This window comes from Grammomys surdaster, unplaced genomic scaffold, assembly GCF_004785775.1.
Source record: "Grammomys surdaster isolate TR1022 unplaced genomic scaffold, NIH_TR_1.0 317, whole genome shotgun sequence".
Lineage (NCBI taxonomy): Eukaryota > Metazoa > Chordata > Mammalia > Rodentia > Muridae > Grammomys > Grammomys surdaster.
In genome coordinates this window covers 3,899,537-3,906,368 of record NW_021604736.1, presented here as the reverse complement: position 1 = coordinate 3,906,368, position 6,832 = coordinate 3,899,537, and the positions used below count along the sequence as shown (strand labels likewise).

At 43.6% G+C, this 6,832-nt stretch overlaps 1 pseudogene; it reads right to left on the bottom strand.

The window, feature by feature from the left end:
* Positions 1 to 719: 719 nt before the first annotated feature.
* LOC114629840 lies at positions 720 to 2,281 on the bottom strand (annotated as a pseudogene).
* Between the last annotated feature and the right edge of the window lie 4,551 nt (positions 2,282 to 6,832).

Genomic DNA, 6,832 nt, shown 5'->3' with positions numbered 1-6,832 from the left:
CTTTTTGCATCAATTGTTACTGCATGGATATATCTACTTGTATATACATAAATATTCCAAAATATAACTGCTGAGCCATATGATGTTACTTGGATGTATGTTTTCAGAGCTGACCCCTTGACACTGGACAAACATTTGGTATACTCTTCCCTGGGGAGAGGCATCTCTCACTTTCCCAACTTTACTCTTTGTATAAGGTTGTTTCCATAGGGTTCTTTATTGGATTTTACAGAATTGAATCATCATCATCTTTACCTCCTGTACAGTTGGACATGTTTGCTGGTGTTCTCCTTCTTCAGTTCATGTTTGGGTGGTCATGTTGGTAGGAGTACAGGTATACCTTCTGATGTTACAAGGAGACACAATCTTATAGCAAAATACTGGATCCTTTGGCTTTACCTCCTCTTCCTCAATGTTCCCTGATCTTTATGCGCGGTAGTGCTTTGTATATGTATCCACTGGGATGTAGATGTGTTTTGTAGATGTATCCACTGTAGATGCTCCACAACTCGGGGTATTGATTAGTTGTGGTTTTCTGTTGTACACATAAGTTCCTTGGTGGGTGAAGCGTATTCTTATCTGTGAATAGAAAGAAGGACACATGTTACATTTTTTTCCAGCAGAATTTACTTTATTAATAAATAACACAAAACAGGTCGGTACACATATTTACAGGTTATAGACCAGGAAACTCAGATCCAAAGCAGGGCACAGGGCACTCACTTCTTGGAAAGCTTGACTTGTTTGTGCTTCGGGGGGGTGTCCACTTGAGACAGAGTCCACTGTCGTAGGTGGTTTCTTATACTGGGCACTTTTGAGGTGTTCCTCTACCAGGTTAGGTGTGACACAGATCACGTGCTGGCTCTTCCAGTACTTGACCGTGTTGAGGGACTGCAGGGTACTGATGATGTCGTTCTGGGTGATACTGGTCATCTGGCTAAGATCTTTGATAGACAATGTGCCCTGGAAGTCTCGCAGGATCTCCAGCAAGACCCATGACCAGTAGCTTCTGTAGCTGAGTTTTCCCAGGTCACTCAGTGGCTTCTCTGGGGAGCCTACAGTACTCTCAAGCTTAGAGAGCTCATAACTGAAGGCGATGAAAAACTTCCCATAGCCCGTGCCGTTTGTAGGGAGGCAGAGTCAGGATGCAGGCCACCTTCTTTCCATCTGGGGATTCCTTCTCCTTAGAAAAGTAGCCAACAGCAGTGGTAGCGCACGCCTTTAATTCCAGCACTTGGGAGGCAGAGGCAGGTGGATTTCTGAGTTAGAGGCCAGCCTGGTCTACGGAGTGAGTTCCAGGACAGCCAGGACTATACAGAGAAACCCTGTCTCGAAAAACCAAAACCAAAAAAAAAAAAAAAAGAAAGATAAAAGAAAAAGAAAAAGAAATGTAGCCAACAATGTGAGTCCCTTGCCTATCTACTTCTGTCAAAATGTAAAAGACAAAGGGCTCCACATCAAAATACAAGGTCTTATGGTCCAGGAAAAGCTTGGCCAGCAGGCACAGGTTCTGACAATATATCTTATGGTCGTTGCCATCCACTTCATACACAGAGATGTTGCTCTTTCGATAGATCTCCTTCCCTGGGGGCTGCCGCCACTGACACTGGCCCAGGTGGAAGCGGTAGCTCTTCTCGAACTTCATGTATTTGAGGCAGTACTCACAGAGCCAAAGCTTAGGCTGCTTCCTATAGTCCTCTGGGAAAGGTGAGAAATACCAGGCATCAATTTCGTAGTTCCCAATGTGGATCTTGTCTACATACTTCACTTTGGTGATCGCCTCATGTTCCTTTTCCAAGGCTGCTGTGGTGGGGTCCATCTCTGCATAGGTCTTCTGTACGTGGTTGATCTCATCGAGCTTTGCTTTTGGTTGCCAGTGATCTTGTGCTCCGGCTGCCCCACCAGCTCACTCAGGTATTTCTCAGAGTTCTTCTGCACTGTGTCCTTCACGGTCTTGGTCAGTGCGAGTCGGTTCTTGTCCAGTCACCTGTTGAAGCCCACATAGTGCACATAGAATTCTCCTCGGCCCTCCTGGTCATTCACTTGAGACTGGATCACTTCTGCTGAATGCCAGGTGCTATCGGGCTGCCGACACAGGTACGTTTCTCCGATCTCCACGGTGACTTCTGGTTCTCCACACGCTGGGAGTCAGCAGAGAGACTCGGCCGGGGGACCGGGCAGGCCCCTCGACTGCTGCATTTTTCCCTGGTCCGGGCTCTCCCTCCCCTGCAGTTCCTGAAGTTGTTGCAGCAGCTGTGGCTGTTGCTCCCTGTGCCGCCATTGCAGTGCCGGAAGTGATCGTTACACTTTTATTAAATTCTCCAGGTTGTTTATGTTATATCATTACAGCTCTACTTATGTGGTGCATATTATCACTCTCACTTTGCATATGATGGAAGTGAGGTTTGGAGAAGGAAATGATATATACCAAGCGAGTCAAAGCCACAGAGCTAGCAAAGGGCTGAACTGGATATGAGTCAAAGTTTTCCTGCTCCTGGTGCTACAGTCATTGTGCTACACTGCCTAGAGATGCTGGTGTTCCCGAAGAACTGCCTGATCCCTAATGTAATAACATCCTTTATGATCCTCCTTGGCTCTCTGCTTCCCTTTGAGTTACTAGCTGAACTTTGTAATCACAGTTTCATTCTCTGATCATTTTCCTCCGTGTTTCCCTTTCTTACCAATCCATGTAGTGTTGTGGTCTTCATCATGAGACGGATGGGACTGGCTTTGGAACACACAGTGCTGAAAGGCTTCTTGATTTTTCTGCCAGGTGAAAGCCAGCCAACCCCTCACATATGGTGAAGTGATCAACCTCAAGGGGCTTTGGCAAGAAATAGAAACTACTACTGGGGTCTTTAATTTATACCTTAATATTGTACACATGCGGCCTCAGGAGCAGAACATGCAGCTAAACCTCACCACCTGGCGGACATCAGTTCTTGCACCTTCTGCCTGGCCCCGAGACTCTAGAGTATGTTTTTCCAATTTGCAACTTACTTCAGGGTAGGAATCTGTGAGTCACCTGATACTCCTTTGATAGCTTTTCTGTACTTCCCACACCCTGAGACTCTCCACCCTGTTTAACACATCTAGGTGAAGTGGTAGGTGTTTATTTTGTGCATAATGGAGTCTTAAAAAAATACTGCCAGGTCTGTTATACTAGATTGTGGCTCTTCAGTTATTAAGATCCTACAGATACTTGTTCGATCAAAGCATATTAGTCATCCACTTCAGGCTGGTAATAGTGTGGTAATAGTGGTTATTTTTTTTTACCAATGATGTTTCTGCTGCATCAGAAGTGGAAATACTATGTATATGCTGTGCCCCTGCCCCCTGCCCCCCACCCACCAACTAAAACCATTTGCAAAACTATCCAGCTCCTAAGAGCCGAGTTTCATAGAGGCAGACTATTTTTCTCTATGTGCCTTTTAACGTTTAGGTTTACTGTTTCGCCTCCATTTTATTTTCCCATTTAATGCTTTCAGAAAGAATGAATAGTATTCTACATTTTTATATTCTAAACACCATTCCTGCATAATTCTATTCAGTTCTTTGTTGTTTTGTGTTTTTTTTTCCGAGTTACAGTTTTAAAAATAATCTAGAACTAATTTATCTAATGAATATGCAATTATTGCAAGAGTCCTTTGAAGTTTTTGAAAACCGTCCGTCAGCATCTTTCTGGGACGTGGTGATGAATGTAGCATCGGGTACTTGGAAGCCGTTTCTAATTTGGCAGCAGCAGGTATAATTTTTGCACATTCCAAAGCTGGGCATGATGTAGTCAATTACTGTGTACTCTCCATAGTTAGCTTTGTGCAGTTACTTTCTAGCCTAGCTCCTGCAGTAGGTGGATTAAAGGCATCATGACTCTGAGTATACAGAAGCAAACAAAAGTCAGGGAACCTAGTCATGCAAAATATACAAGAAGGGGGCATGGTTTAGTTCTAAACAACTTGTGTCAAGAGCTCACAAATCACAGCTACCACTTAAAGTGGGATCCAACTTTCCATGTGTCCTGTTAGTCCTGTGAATGCATACAGCGAAGGAAGCTTCTCAATGTGGTTAAGGGCAATGAGACTTGACGGAGGAAAGAAAGGACATGGAGTTGGAAGGGTGGGGCAGTGGGGATGGGTCTGGAAGGAATTATGTGGAGAAGTCAGGGGGTGAACACGATAAAAATACATTGCATGCATGAAGTTGTGAAACATCATGTTATATAAAACATGAACTTGACCAAGAGTCTGCCCACCCAGAGTCTATCTTCTGGCGGAAGACAGAAGATAAATAACCATGTTATGTAGCCAAGAGGATTCCGAGAAGGGAGAAGATGGAAAGCCATGCCATGGAAGCGGAAGCAGGAATGGATAACATTTTTGTCTTGGTAGATGTAGAAGTTATTCTCAGAGGGGAGTTGATTTTCCTACACAGTTTCCTTGTTTCCTACCTACTGTTTACTCTGTGCTTTTGAAAGTGGCCCCTGGAGAGAATTCTCCATGATTGTTTCTGAGCTGGGGGGGGGGACCAGCTCCCTCCTATGTACTTTTCTCCCCTAGCACCTGAGCAAGGATGCCAGCTGGGCTGCCTCCACTGCTGAAGACAGCAGATATGATCCAAACCCAACTTCGGGATTCATTAGCATCCACTATCAAGTTGCTCTGATCAGGACCTTGTGAAAGGCACAGTCTCTGCTCCCCATAGAAGCGGCACAGGGCTTGCTGCTGAGTGCCAGGATGTGACTCTGTACAAAGTCATTGGAGGGACTCCTTTGCTAATCAGAACAGTGATTTTTCCCATACCCAGTTGTCTGCACATCCATCGTCATCTTCCTGGCCTGAATGACAGCATTCTTTTGGCTGTAGAAGCAGGAACATCATAACTAATTTAAGTAATTCGAAGAGAGTAGTTTACTGAAAGGGTCTCAGAGATTAGATGCAGGAAGCAGAAACATCACCAGGAGCAAAGCCAGTTACCTCCCCCCCTTTCTTTCATCTCATTGTTTTGTGTCCCTGGTTGTTTCTGCATATCTGATTTTTTTCCCTCTTCAATCAGCTAGCTGAGAACTTATCTCTTTCCATATGTTCATTGCAGATTATGGTTTTCCATTGTGCCAGATATCTTCTCAGTTTGAGCTACCCAAACAAGAAACTCAAGCTGAGCCTTAGTTCTTTTGCTAGGGGCACAAGCTTGCTTTATTTCAAGCTGGATGCAGCAAGCCACGGTCAAGGTAGGGATCATGAAGACTCTAGATGCCTTTAGGCCTCCATGCTGTCTTCAGCCCTTGAATGGGGGTACACTTAAAGATATGGAAGTTGAAGGTCAGACACAGAAGTAAGTAACTAGCAAAAAGATTAAGTATCTAGCAATATGACACGAAGCTAACTGTTCTCAGTGAATCCGTGAAATGTGTGAAGTGTCCTTAGAGGAGCTTTGTCTGTGGAAGTTTACTGACTCTGGAACAAATGGAACTTACTTGGGACCATATAAAGAAGAATACTGGTGAAATTATACATACAATCAAGCAAAACCCTTGATGATAGAACGAAGCCTTGTGTTGTTCTGAACTAATTGGGTCCACCAATGCTTCTCAAATACACAAAGGAAGTGTGTAAGCATCCTTCCCAGCACTTGGGACTTGAAGTCACCTCCCTATCACATGTCTTTTCTGTAGGGGTTTTCTTCACTACCCAAAGGGGGCACAGGCTGACGAAATGCTTTGCATTGTTCTAGTTAGCTCCCTTATACTTGTTTGCACGTTTTTAATTCCTGATAAATTTTGGCTTGCCAAGGATAGCGTTGGGCTTATTTTTATCTTGGCCCCATTAAGACTGATTTACATTGAAGATTCCTAAAACAAATGTATTGGATTTTTGGATCTCTTCAGTAGCTCACAGAAATTTAGATAGACTGATGTGGGGAATCCATCAGAGAAGAGTGCTTGAACATGGGTTTAAGCTACTAGAAAGTTTTCTTTTTTAGCCAGCTGGTGACTATACTAGATGTTCTGGATCCCAGTGTAGCGCCGAGCCTTCCTCAGGTTGAGCTTTTAATTACAAAAAGCCATAAACTGGGTTGACATACTTCAGTTAACAAGAACAGTTAGCAAGAAGTGAAACTACGGAAGTCACAAAGCAAAGTTAGTACATTTAGAAACTTTCCCAGAATTATGGACTTTGATGGATTAGGATTTGTTTTAGTTTGGTAAGTGGTGCTGTCTATGTATTAAGTTTTACAGCCTGAAAGCCACTTCCATCATGAGGGCAGTTGTGTTTAGGTCTGGGGACCTCCTAAGCTCTGGGATTCTGTTACACTGATAGTTAATACAAAATTCTGTGAGTCAGACATTCTTTTAGTTTGTCAACTACTCAGCCACTATCTTCAATGTATATATGCCTAGTACTACTGTTAGTATAATCTGCCGAGTGCTACTAGGCATATGGTTTTATCATTTAACTTAACCTGAGTCTCAGTATCCCATGGTCAGAATTGGGAGTGGAGAGGGCAGAAAAGAGCAGTAATACTAGATGGTGTGATGATTGTGGGGTAGAGGTTACATCACACAGAGTAGTCTTTTGTAACTGTGGTTATTTTATTGTGGAAGGTGTGATTTTTTTCACGCATACATTAAAAGTCACATTTCTTCAATTTTTCTTTCAAAAATGTTATTAGGGTATGTGTAGGTGCACATGCATGTATGCATGTGAACATGTGTGTGTGTGTGTGTGTGTGCGTGATGTATATGTGTGAGTAATAGGCACACATGAGGAAGTCAGAGAACACGTTGTGGGAATTGATTCTGTCCTTCCATTGTGGGATCCAGGAATTGAACTCA